Source organism: Tamandua tetradactyla, chromosome 16 (assembly GCF_023851605.1).
Source record: "Tamandua tetradactyla isolate mTamTet1 chromosome 16, mTamTet1.pri, whole genome shotgun sequence".
NCBI lineage: Eukaryota > Metazoa > Chordata > Mammalia > Pilosa > Myrmecophagidae > Tamandua > Tamandua tetradactyla.
In genome coordinates, this window is record NC_135342.1 from 42,048,439 (window position 1) to 42,062,861 (window position 14,423).

General features: G+C 37.2%; 1 protein-coding gene across 5 annotated transcripts in view; it reads right to left on the reverse strand.

The window, feature by feature from the left end:
* SIAH1 (siah E3 ubiquitin protein ligase 1) overlaps window positions 1-14,423 on the reverse strand; it is an 84,413-nt gene that overhangs the window by 3,014 nt on the left and 66,976 nt on the right. The window lies entirely within an intron of this gene.

A 14,423-nucleotide genomic window follows, 5' to 3' on the forward strand; every position in this document is an offset into this window, starting at 1 on the left:
CCTGACAAGATGACTATAAAAGCATTTTAATGTAATCCAGTTTTCCTCTGAGATTCTGTGCCTCTTATGATCCATTTTATGTTACTTGTAAAACAAAGGCATTGCCGAAATACCCTAAAAGTCATTTATCTATAGAAATAGCTATATGCTATTTCATGGTCCATAATAATGAAAAGTGATTCCTGGGCATAAAGAGAATCCAAGCCACCAATGCCTTTCAAATTACTAAATCAATTCAGCTCATCACATCCAAGGAAAGAAAATCCAGTTTGTATTTGTTGGTTAATATCCTGACCTAGTAAAACAGCTATACATTTATCAGTAGCCCAGGCTCATGATACAATATATCTTAATTATTTTTCCAAATATAGAAAGCCCAATTTTAATTCCTATTCAAAGTGCAAAAAAATGAAACATGGCCAGTACTTCTTGTGCATACAGTTATTACAGACTAGCAGTTGCTTTAAAAAAAAAAAAAAAAAAAAGGTTCCAAAGGTGAAATAGAAAACTAATCTCAATCACTCAGCAACCCTGCAGTAGGAATCAAAGACTCAAATGTCTTTAGACAACCCGGCAGAAACCATAGTGGCCATTCCCCAAACCATTCAGATCCCACGGACTTAAAACAACTTTAAAATGTCACAGTTTAAACAACCCCGTCTCCTAATGTCAGTACCTGTTCTCTTCCTTGTCCTAGCTGCTGGTAAACAGGTAAGCAAGACTTCCCTCCATGAGTACCAAAAAGATACGATAGGATTCCCCGTCATGAGAAATCAGGCAGCTCAATACGTTTCCCCAAGCAACGCAGATTATTGCAAAGGCCCCTTCTGGACACTTTCTGTTCCTAACCACAGAAGACTGAAATTCGGGTCACAGATAAGGTTCTCAAGAGACAAAGATAAGGCCCTGCTCCATATACACTCCTTTCGTTCCTCTCAGAGCACACCAGCTACACAGGCAGAGAAATGAAGCCTTTCCAGTCCCAAGAGGGGTCAACCACACCTCCGTGCTAGCTCAAATTGGCTGGTCTCTCTAAAAATGGGAGCCATTGTTGAGCCATCCTTGCTGTGTGCTAAACTTTCATCTATCTCAGAAGTTTGGAATTCCCCAGATTCATGAAGCCAGGGTCTTGTCAAGAGATGAGGCAGAGGAGAGACTACTTTCTGAGCTAGTCAGGAGGTATGCAGGGTCCAGCTGCTGATTCCAAGAAGAGCCCTCTGGGAGCTAAGGACTGAGCAGGTGCTGCAGACTCCTGCTCAGCTCCAATCCCTGGCCCGAGCTCGCTGCACCCAGGGAGATGCTCCCCTTGCACAGGAAGGGCACCACTGGGAAGGACATACAAGGGCGGAGCCTCCCTACTGGGGAGGGGCAGTTTCAGCCTCCTCTACCCAGCAGGCTGGGGGAACGGCACACAAAGCCCACCCACGTGGGATCCACAGTGAAACGTTTCTATCAGTTTACGTCAAGCCAAGCCATTTTGGTAGGTCAAAATGGTCGAATATTGGCAATTTCCCATGGTTTCAACTGAAGAGCTACCTAGAGTATGTGGAAAATGGAAGCGCACTTCCCTGCACTACATTCCTGATGCTAACTTTCAGAGTAGAAGTGTTCTCCCCAAGTCATTCGCTAACATCAGGTGGCAACTACCCTATTTCCTCAGTTCTAAGTCACTTCTCCATTTCCACTCGACCACATCATATTTTAGCATTTCTGAAAGAAGTCCTAAAACTTGTCCATTTAATGGAGAAGTGATTCTTCTCCTTACCACTACCCTCCAAGCTCTTATCAAATTGCCTTAAAAGTGATTTCATCTTAAAATAAGTAAATACTGTATTGGCCAGGCCATCCAAGGATAAAACTGAGGGCCAGACAGCTTTCCCAACTTAGTTTCTAATGGAGCTCAGGGTCCAATGGAGTTTACAAAGATTCTAAAACTCCATCTAGGGAAGAGAGGCCCTCACTTAAAAAGCACCATGTATATGTTAATGTTTTAGTTTGTTAAATTTTTTTAAATTAATAAATAAATTTCAAAAAAACTGAAATTGCTGGGGGAAAAAAAAGCACCATGTATGTTTCCCAAGCAACAGACTGCTTCACACTGCTTTGAAAAGCACTTTTGAACACAAATGTAAAAGACTGAGAAAATAAGGAATGCAGCTTTGTAATATAACCCCTACCCCTGTTTACAAAGGAAAAACTAAGAATAATAAGGTCATATTCCTAAACCACAAAGTCCTTGGAAGAATACGTAACTACGCTTATTCAATTTTTTTAGCAAACATCAAGCCCATCCCAACCCCACAAAATGACTTTGCAGTGAGAGTACTAAGCACACTTAAACCATGCTAAACTCGTACACTTGGATCTCTAAATAGAGATTATATTCTTATGCAACTCTGGGAAAGCCATCTTAAACCACCTCATTAAAGTTACAGTAGCTTGTTTTGTTTTTAAACAAGCTTTACCCTTGCCCCAGTAAAGCCCTGGGCCTCAGACTGGCATTGCATCAGCTACTGCATTCAGAGGTATACCCTGTCATTACATCGTGCTTGGAGCAGCCTTTAAACGCAAGAGCTGGTAATGAGGAGTGAAACCTATACAGTGAATTGTAGATTACCACTTTCCAACAACAAATTTGAACTCTAATCACATCTCCCCCATAGGGTAGATCACCTCAAACTCAACTCAATATTACGCCACAGAAAACATCAAAAGGGAAAAAATCATAAGGAATAGAAATAAATTACTATTATTGGCATTTTTATTGTCTAATACAATATTCTAGACACATCTTAGGATCTAGAGAAGGAGACTTCAAATATTTTAGGCAGTAAAATTCTTCTGCACAGAATTAACAAAGAGCCCTACTATATAAAACAAGTAAAGGTGATAGTCAACTGAGTCCTCAGGCAAAAAGATATTTCATTTTTTTGCCAAACTCACAAGGACCTACACAGTGCCTTAGAGCACAGTCTGAAAACCACTCATCTATAGACAATCCCCTCAATATAACAGGTGAGCATGGGAGTCTAGATAGAAGTGGAGTCACCTAAATGTGGGTATAAAACACAAACACTGAAACCTAATGTAAACCATGGACTATAGTTACTATTATTATAATAATATTCTTACAATGTAACAAGGATTCCACAATAATGCAAAATGTTAATAACAGGGAAAACTGGTTTCCCTACCTGGGGGGTGGGAGTGAATCCTGTAATTGCTGCCTGATTTTTCTGTAAACCTACAGAATCTTTTTAAAGTAATGAAAATTTAAAAAGCAGCCTCTGTGATGTGCTTAGCACAGGGATAATAGTTTCCAGCCTCATGTGGTTTTTGTGGAGTACTAGAACTCTCTGCTGGTGGGAATGCAAAATGGTTAAGCCACATTTTCAGCACTGTAGAATGTACTAGAACTATATCTTAATTCTATTTTCCTAGCAATTACCTCTATTTTTATTATACAGTGAATCTACTTTTTTATTAACATAAAAAATGAAAGGTTCAACGAATTCCCCAAAACATGGCAAGCCTTTTACTTTCTCTTCCCTACTGGCAAGAAGAGGCAGTACTAAACCTTCTTAGCTCTGTCAACAATTCTTTAAACTTGACAAGTGTTCAGGTTTCAATTCTCACAATTATGTCATAAGATAAATACCAAATCTTTTTTTCCTTTAATCCCTAATTATGATTCATTTTTTTGTATAGTTGTAGTACTTCACAAAAATTCTCAGAAAGAGTGCACAAGTGATAAACTCTCAGTCACAGCAATCTGAAGCTCTTACATAAGGTTTAGAATTCTAGTCATAACCTTTTTCCCTAAAAACTGTAAACTTTGCACCACTGTCTTCTGACATTTAGTGATGTAGATGAAAAGTCTAATGCCATTTTAATCCTTATTCCTTTGTAAGTAATCTTTTTTCTCCAACAGGTGGCTTTTAGAACTTTATCTTCAGAAATAAGACTTTTTCACCAGAACACCTAGCAATATTATTTTTTAGTGTCTTGAATTCATTATCAAGAGATTAAATCCATTGCCATCAGCCTCCTCACAACCCAGCAGAAGCAACCCTCCAACGCTAACCCCCATCCCATCAGCTGCCCAAGCTCCCCTAAGACTGCAAGGGCTAACAGAAAGAAGGCCTCCACATTTTTTTCCACGAGAAGCCACAAGAGGAAAGGAATATGATTTAGGGACACTGAAGAAATCTTTGTGCTCAGTGGCCCCTTTCACAGAGCAGCAGAGTATATTTCAATGACTTCGTAACACTCATGTGGGACAGAATTAAGTGGGAGGGAGGTTTTAACCCAAGCATAAAGTTAGTTTCTAATACTACTTAAATCTATTTTTCTTTATTTTCATTTTTTGCACAGAAGCTGGTAATCTAGGACCTACATGTGAACTCTATATAGGAATATTGTTTGTACTTGGTTTTCTTGAGTTGATATATTATATTTAAATTTCTTGAACACTGTAAATTTCCCTTAATGAATCACTGAGGCTTTGCAAATTAAGGAATGTTTATGTAGGAATAAAGTTATTTGATGGGGTCAAAGAATCTATATGTGATTTAAAAAAAAAAAAAAGAAAGTCTTTACCTTAGGGGACTTATCTTCATATGGCTCTGATTCTTTTCCATCTACTCAGTTATTCTCTTCACATAATTTTGATATTGACTCTTCATGCCACTTATATTTTTCCTCTTAATGCCAATTTTGTTTTGTTCTACATCCCAAAAGAATCCACCAAGTTCTAAGTTATGAATTTTGGTTTTGCTAAAATTACTATTTATCTTGATATGCTAAAGCATTTTTTAAATATACAGATGCCCTCAAACTTCAACAAGCAAGAAAAATGCTTTCCTTCATGGAAGGAATGGCTGCTTCCCTTCACGGCTAAAATGGCAACAGTAGATATCAAGCAGAAGGCCAAGTATTTAGATATACATAGAAGTGTTATACATCAATGAAATTAAGCCTTTTCCCCATTCTCACTAATAAACAGCTATCACAAACATTTACTAAGTACCCAGTATGTCAGATAAACAGCTGCTGATCCCCAGAAGAAGAGCCTCTGGGAGCCAAGGAATGGGTTGGTGCTGCAATGGTTTATATTCACTCTTATTTAACCTTCTCAATGACCCATCAAGTTAGGCACTGATGTCCACTTTCCCTAGAGTAAGAAAACAGATTCCGAAAGAGAAAGTAAATGTTTCATTTCACAGAAGTGGTAAGAGATGAAGGTGGAGCCATATAACTGGGAAAACTTGGAAAGATGGGGAAGTTAGATGGGTTAAGGATATCCTAGGCAAAGCAAACTATTAGTCTTGGAAAAGCTCTTAACCACTCTTACTGTCTTCACAGGATAACAATGATATCAGAAGTAACCTGCTGGATGTCATATAATTTAGATCAATCTTTGAGTACTAATCTAGACTTCATGTTATAATTTCTTGGATCCTTTTATTTAATGTAGATATACTTTGGACATTTTTCTAATTCAACCTAAAAAAATTTCTTTTCCAAATTTAATCTCAGAAGAAGATTCAAAATTAACAAATATGAAAAATTTTAAGTAAACTATCTTAAAATAAGATTAAAAGGGGGGGGAGCTGATACCTAGGTTAAACCTGAAGAACCCACATTGAGTTAAAAGTCACCTCCTTAGGAGAGACCTTTCCTGATCACCAGTTGAAATTCTCTTGTTGACTAAGTATTGTCTGTTTTCACCTCCCATCCTACCACCACACAGGCAGCCTTTCACTGGAACAGTTCTCCAACTTTCTGGTTTCAGGAATCATTTACACAAGAGTTTGGCAAACTACAGCCTGCAAGTCAGCCGCCTATTTTTGTAAATAGTTGTCTTGAAACACAGCTATGCCCATTAACTTATATATTGCTGTGACCGCTTTCAAGCTGCAGGGCAGAGTTGAAGAGTTGAGACAGAGATCCTAGGACTCCTAAGCCTAATTTGTTATCTGGCCCTTTAAGGAACAGTTTGGAACCCCTCGCTTTACACTTTAAAAAAATTAAAGGATCTCAAAGAGCTTTGTTTGTATGCGTCTTATTAGAAACTAATATGAAACATTTATTAAAATTTTTAACTTAAAATCATTAATTTAAAATAACAAACCCATCAGATGCTAAATGTTAATGAAAAATAGCTATTTCCATAAAAATGAGAACAGTGGCCAGGATTTATGTTTTGCAAATCTCTTTACTGCCTGCCTTAAAAGACAACTGTATTCTCATTATCTGCTTCTACATATAATCTTTTGTGAACCACAGGCTGTGAAGCCTCTGGGAAACTCCACCATACTCTCAGCCTCATTACTGTGAAAAAAAACTTTGACCTTTCTGAGACTCCTCACAGGGTCTTGGGAACTCCCAGAGTTCCTGAACAACATTTTGAGAACCAAAGCACTACAATATAAAATTCATGAGAATAAAAACTTGTTTCTTGGGCGGGCCATGGTGGCTCAGCAGGCAAGAATGCTTGCCTGCCATGCCACAGGACCCGGGTTCAATTCCCGGTGCCTGCCCATGTAAAAAAAAAAAAACTTGTTTCTTTCACCCTTGTATTATCTCCAGGACCTAGGACAGTACCTGGCCCAGAGCACGTACTCAATTATTTCTGGAAGGAATAAGTAAATCAAGTAAAAAAGTTTGAAGGATTTCCAGATACACAGAATACAATGTAGAAAACTAGAACTTAACTCACCCCTGATGCCTCTGCAAGGGATCTAAGAAAGTTTACAATAGAGATTTGAATTCACTTTAAAATGACACAATGTGGTACGAAGTATATGTAACTTTATCACCATAAAAGTAATTTGAAAAAAAAAAAAACTGGACATATTTCCATAAGAATTCTTTAAATTTTTCAAATATTTCTTATGCACATGACATGAGAGTTCCATAAACCCACCAATTCTCAGAGAGTCGTTTCATTTTTTAATAAAAGATTACTGATAATATACCTTGAAAATGTAGCTATGTATAAGTATAATGAATTTAGTTAAAATTGGAAGCTCAAGCCTGAATTCCTAACTTGGCTATTATTTCTAGTAACACTTCTAAGTCTGTTATTTCACATTTATGAAATAACAATACCACTACCACCAATAGATTTTTGGACATTAGCTGAGATCAGGTATGTGGGAATGCTCAGTGTACTGCTAATAACACAATGATGTTTACAAGCCATACTCGGAACCCTGCACTGAAACACTAAAGACCCAGATTATACATAGTGGGATTCTACTGAATTCTACTGTGTTTATTTTCTTAACCTCAATTTGGGATTGTATCTGACAAAAGACAAGGTGGCAGACTTTGCTGTGAAAGAAGCCACATTATCTGAGTACCTACCTACCTGCAAGGCACTGTGCCAGCACCTTCATACATGCCATTTTATTCAATCCTCCATAAGGCAGCTTTTACCTCCACTTAACAGGTGAGTAAACTAAAGATCAGAAATATTAAAAGGCTATAAAATAAGAGCAGAGCCCGACTGTCTGCTTTGTCTCTAAATCTCATTCCCTTTAAAATAATCCTAGAAAAGAAGATTGCAGCATCTCTTTCTCACTCTGGTATAAAACATTTAATGCAGCATTCCAATACATCTTTCAATGTTAAGAATAAAACTTTATACCAAAATATTAAAATTTTCCTAAGTTCTTTAAAATAAACCTCTAGTCCTAGGCAAGTAGTTGCTTTTTGGAATTTAAGTATCAAAGGGACAGATCTGATATCAATCTTAGTTTGTCATTTATCATTTAAACACTAAACCAAAGTAATATCAAGAAGAGAGACAAGAGCCGAAAAATACAGGTAACAAGCAGGAAATGGGGCAAACAGGCTTTCTCAACCATTTTCCATGCCATATATTTCTAAATATTAGAATTTGGGGCAACATACTTTAAGAAATCAAATTATTGAAACTATGTCAGTCATGATTACAACACAGTCACTACTACAATATAAAAAAGTCACACAGTTCCCAGATAATATCACACAGATATTGGCTACTCACTTTGTTTTCTCTTCAACATTTGAATGCAATTGGTTATATTCTAATTACAATGTTTTATATTCTCTCAGGCTGCAAAATTCTCACATATTCCAGTAGACACTTGCTTTTTCGCTCCATTTTGCCATTCAACTATGTCTCTTAAACCATTATTTAGAAAATTGATCTAGCTCTGCGTTGTAACACAGTCCATTCAACTCCACATTCCGCCTGACAAGAATGGTGGATACACACACACAAACACATGATCAAACACGCCAGAACAAAAAAATCTATAGATCAAAATCAGCAACCTATAAAGAGTTTGATAGTAAGCTAAACAATTTTTAAAAAGGAGAGCACATTGCTTGGAAGACCAGATAAATTTTTTTTTAATGGAGTAAAAACTCACAATGAAGAGTTTAATATACTATATGTTTAATGGCTCTTTACTAGTAGAAAAGTAATGGGATTTTAGTAGGAAAAATGCCACACTAAAAAATTAACAAAGCTTTACTCCAATTAAACTCTATTCAATTGAATTGTTATAATCTGTCTATATAAGCATTACATCTGAAATTCTAACTGAATTTCAAATAAAGATGTGACACATGAACTAATATCTAATTGCCTTAAAACTAATATTCAATTTCAAGGACTTGATAGTTTACTGTAAGGAATATTTTAATGTTTTACTTTACAGTTTCTGATCACCTAAAAACAAGCATCCTATCCGCAAATTGTGAATCATCTGAATCCACCTATTGCCCATGTAATTCATACAGTCATTTCATTTGTTCACACTGGCTTCAAGTAGGTACTACAGCACTTTAACCCTGACAGGCTAAAGAGTGAAGCAAAGTCCAAACGACATCACTATTTTCCACTGAAGCACTTACAAATTGGTGAGAAAATACATCATGTGGTGACCACATGAAGCAATTTAGGCATGCTCAACTTAAAAAGAACCTGTAGTCATAAACTGTAGTCATAAACTGTAACAAATGTATCACATTAATAGAAGGTGTTAATAGGATGGCAACTCTGTATATTATGCAGGATTTTTCAGTAAACCTATAACTTCTCTAATAAAAAATTTATACATTTTATCTAAACCCACTGAAACTAAAGCAAGGAAATCAAAGCTTAAAAATACTGAAGAGTTAGTGTTCAACCCATCATACATTTAATAGTCCTAGTGAATTAAAAAAAGAACTTGCAGCACAGAGACAATACCATAACCCATGTTGCTTTGAGAAATGTTCAATATTATCCCATATCTTAGTAAATCAAAACCTTGTCCCCCCACCCACCCAACCCTCCATAAGCCCTAAGCACAGGAGCCATAATAATCCTGTTAAAATGTATATCCAATCATGTCACTTCTCTGCTCAATACTCTCTCCTCTGGTTACCCGTATCAGAGTAAAAGCCAAAGTCCTAAAAACAGCCTTTAAGGCCCTACACAATATGATGGCGTACTTCTATCACCTGTCTGACTTCATCTCCCACTTCTTTCCCACTCACTCACAGTACTCAAGCCACACCAGCCTCCTTGTTTCACGAAAAGGCTAGGTTGCTTCTCTGGGCCTCTTCTGCCTTCAAACACTTTTCACCTGCATATCCCATAGCTACCTCTTTACCTCCTTCAAATCTTTGCTTATTGTTAGCATCTCAATGAGGCCTACCCTATCCATTCTATTTAAAAGATAGCACTCAGCACCCTGACTCCTTCCACTAGGTGCTCCTAATTCTTGCCCACAACAAGCAAGGAAATGACATATACAAATTTGTTTTCTAAGCCTTTATGTCAAGTATTGCAAAGACATGGGGAAACATTTTCTGTGTTTAGACTTAACGGATAAATACTCTTTGACCCAGGATTTTTCTTCCAAGATTCTATTCTCCCCTTCACACATGCTAGCAAAGGTATATGAGCAAGTACGCTTACACCAACTCACTTTGTAATAAACTGAATAGGCCTGTATTAAGAAAGTTGCTAAATTATGGTCGGTACAACATAATACTATGCTGCCTTTTTTTTTTTTTAATGAGATGGACACATACCTATTAACGTTTAAAAATCAAAGTGCTTAAATGGATAGAGAAAGAAACAAGCTATAAAACATGCATCTTGCAATCTCATTTATGTTAAAAGAAAAATAGATAAGAGGAGGCAACGGTGGTTCAGTGGCAGAATTCTGGCCTGTCATGCCAGAGACCCGGGTTCGATTCCAGGAGCCTGCCCATGCCAAAAAAAATAAAAAATAAAAATAGATGAGATGTGTACATTGATGTAGCTTATCTATGTGTATGCATAGAGGTTTTATAATGGGAGAGCAAAGGAACTGGAAAACCTTAAGGTGAGGGAATAGAGAAAGCAGGAAGTAAAGTTTAGAACCAGAAATCACAGAGAAAAAAGACCAGAACATGGAAATGCAAGCATATAAAGTACCAAGTACTGGAGGATACAGCAACTGTGAAGCTTCTTCATCACATAGAACTTCACAATTCAAACATGCATGGTTACTAACAGGTGGTATCATTTAATGGGAAAGCAACTAGAAGGATTAAGTCAAAAATATTAACTGTGTTAAAATATCTATGGCTAGTTTTAAAAAAATACGAAGGACACACAAACTAGGACCTATACCTGGAAATTACAGCTAGAAAATAAAATGGCTACTTTTTGGTAATCAGCTTATAGATGATCCTTTGTGTGTCTGTAGGGAAGGGGACAGGAGGAGCAGAGCACATTTCTGTATTTCTGAACTACTCCACAAAACACAAGTTATTTTCATAATAAAAAATGACATTTTAAAAACCAAGTGTTTGGTGTAACAAGTGCGTATTTTATAGTGTCCCCACTCTTTTGTGCTAATGAATTGCTACTGACTTCATACACAAATTTCCAAACACTGAGAAATCAAGTCCACCTCCTCTACTCATGACTATTCTCTTAAACTGCCTCAAGTGATACTTTCAACAGGAAAGATATTAAGACATCCTATTTGCAAAAAGCCACAATTTCTTTTTAGTACATATACGCACATTTTAGTTTATACTTACAAAAAAATTAACATTTTAAAAATAATATAATTAAGGGCGGGCAATGATGGCACAGTGGTAGAGTTCTTGCCTGCAATGCCAGAAACCTGGGTTCAATTCCCGGTGAATGCCCACACAAAAATAAATAAATAATAATAATATAACCAAAAAAAAGGTGTCTGATTACCCCCAAACCCAAAAGAATATTCTAAAAAATTAACTCAGAAGTTGTCCCTAACAATGTTACATCAGGACACCTGTAATCACTACCCTACCTGAATTTTAGCCAAATTCAAGAGAGTAAAAGGTACAAGGCAAAGGGGGAAAACCACTAAGCAGTTTTTAAAATTAGATGTTTACACTTCATATAGTTTAACCAATTACTGCAGTAATCATTCCAAAGTGGAGTCTTCCCAAAAGTAGCTAGTGTATACTTAATTTCACTTGTCAAACCACCAGTAGCTAAACCTGTCCATGCGACAATATTCCTAAATATTTTATATGCAAGTAGAGTACAATACTTCCTATAAAATTCAAAGCTAACATTATATTAACTCTAATTTTTTAAAAAATGTTTCTCACTGGCAGTATCTATTTAAATATAGCTTAGTTCTCCACAGGTCTTTTCCCCCAAACTCTTTCTAATTCCTTCCATATGTTCCCAGCACCTTTCCCTGTTCAAAACAAAGCAAACAAAAACAAAAGACGCAAATTAATATAATTCAGGGTTAAGCAACCTCAAACCTAAAAAATGGTCTCTGAAGAATCCTTCTGGTCACTGTGGCTAAAGCCCAGAGAATAAATGGATCCCAAATGGACTACCTTGTCAAAATCATTCGGTCTAGAGTTTCTGAAAATTTAAGAAAAAAATCAAAAGTAAAAGTACTGAGACCCATAATTACTTAGCTAGTTTCTGATAATTTGACAGGGACAATCTAAGAAGTAATACCACTGAATCTCACAATATTGAGTGAAAGATGTGAAACAAGAGTACATACTGAGGTTCTATTTGTATATAGTTCAAAACAGGCAAAAAAAAAAAATCAATCTATGATTTAAATAAAAGTCAAAAGGTGATTTCCTTAGGAGGCAAGGGTGGGGGAAGGTAAATGGAAGGTGGAAAGGAAGGTGGGTACTTCTGGTTATAGTGATGTCCTTTAATCTGGGAGTCAATTTCCTTTGTGAAAATTCATCAAACTGTACACTTACTATTTGAGCGGTTTTCTGTGTGTATTTACGCTATGTTCCAACAAAAAGTTTACATTCAGAACTAAAAATATTATTGCTCCATGGTGATAATCCCCTGTGAATGACAGCATTCAGGTACAGTGACTGGCTACTTCACTGCACCTCTCCTCTCTTTCCCTCTGCGAGTTTCTCAATGTCTCTCTCTACATACCCTTGACCTGCCATAATGTGTCATTCACGAACTATAAATATTCCCAACTGATGGCTTCACCCCACTCTTTAGGAAATATAAGAGAAGCCACTAAATGCAAACTACCTCATCTTCCCACCAGCAAGTCTCCCACCTCCTTCCCTCCCACTGGAAAAACAGAAGTGACCCTATACTTGTGCACTGTCCGCTCTCCGCTTCTCAGAATTCACACTCCTATTATCCCTTCTTTCTTGCATCAATCTCCCCCTCCCTTTACCTACTGAATCATTCCTTCCAGCATCCAAATATGCTCTATGTATCTCCCAACTGGTTTTTGAGACACCACATCTCCTTAATTTTCCTCTATGAAATGAGTAGGTCATTTCGGATGGCTCATAGACACCTCAAATCCAAACATCAAGAATTACTACCCTCCTGCTCCATCTCTCCCTCCGTTCTTTCCCATTTGTTAAATGGTACCCTAATCCACACAAATGCTCACAACCAGAAGTCCTTTCTTCCTTCACCTCTCATATCTAACCCATCAGTAAATCCTATTATTTCTGTCTCCAAAACATATCTCAAATCCATCCATCCACTTCTTTCCATCTTCACTGCTACCCCTTAATCCAGGCCATAATTAATACTGCCTGGTTAGAGACAACCTTCTAACCAATCAGTTCTCCAAACAACTACTAAAGCAATATTAAAAATTAAAAGTGGATTACATCACTCCTTTAATTAATCTTTTTATGGCTTCCCATTACATTTAAAATCCAAATTCCCGGCTTTGATCCTTCAAGATCTGATCCCTGCCTATCTCTCTTTCCACCTTCATTTCAAAGCACTCTTGATCCTCATCCAATTGTCCCAGCAACATACTCCTCTCAGCTCCCAGAACAGTCCATGTTCATTCCTACCTCAGGGCCTTTACCTTACACTCCTTCAATCTGATATGCACAGTCCCTCCACCCCTCAAAGGGCTAGCCCCATATCCTTTTACCTTAGATCTCAGGCAGCAGGTCTCCCTCATTATACTCTACATTAACACTTTGGATTTTTTTTACACACAACTTGGAAACCTGTTTATTTTGTCCCTATTTCTCCCAACAGAATGAGGAACAGCAGTAGAGGAATTAAGTAACTTAGTCAACAACTAATTTTTTAAAAAATTTAAGTACTTTTCCTATATTAGGCAACATGCTTTCAGATGCATAAGCAGGCAATTTCCTTGCTCCTAAGGAGCTAAAAATCACAAATACAATAGACACAACCAGGTCTGAGTCTTATGAGCCTGTCCTCTTAACCTAACCACTCAACCATACTGCCACTCTATCACCTCAACATTGGGAAAAGCGCTGATGGGATGCAGGTGGGGAAAGGCAGAGCAGTATTATGCTTAATAACTGTGCAAGTGCCAATGGAAACTGAGAGGTTAAATAATCTGCCCAAAGTAGGAGAGACAGACATTTGAGGAATTAAATACAATGATAAGCATAAGCACATAGATGTTAAAGTATATGAGAGTGTTAAAGAACAGAAAGAGTTCAGTTTAACAGGACTACAAGGTAGTGCAAAAACAAGAGACAGGGCTGGAAAAGTATATTAAGGACAGTTTAAAGGTATTAGTTGCTTAATCGACAGCTATTTATTGGGCACCAACTACACACCAGAAACAGTGCTAAACTGTAGACAAACAAGGGTGAACAAGACAAAGTCCTAAAGTCCTCACAGAGATGACACTCTACCTGGGGAAGCAAATAAGTAAAGAAAAAGTACAATTATGGGATATACATGATTCAGCAAGGCCAAGCAAAGTGGGTTCTGGGCACACAGAGCCATGCACTCAACTTAACGTGAGGAGTTCAGACACAGCTTTTCAGCCAAGTAAAGTCTAGGCTGAGATTATGGAGTTTAGTGGGAAGAGAGAAAATATGGTGCAGTCAGGAACTTGCAAGTATAAAGTTGAAATTGGCAGTGGGGTAAC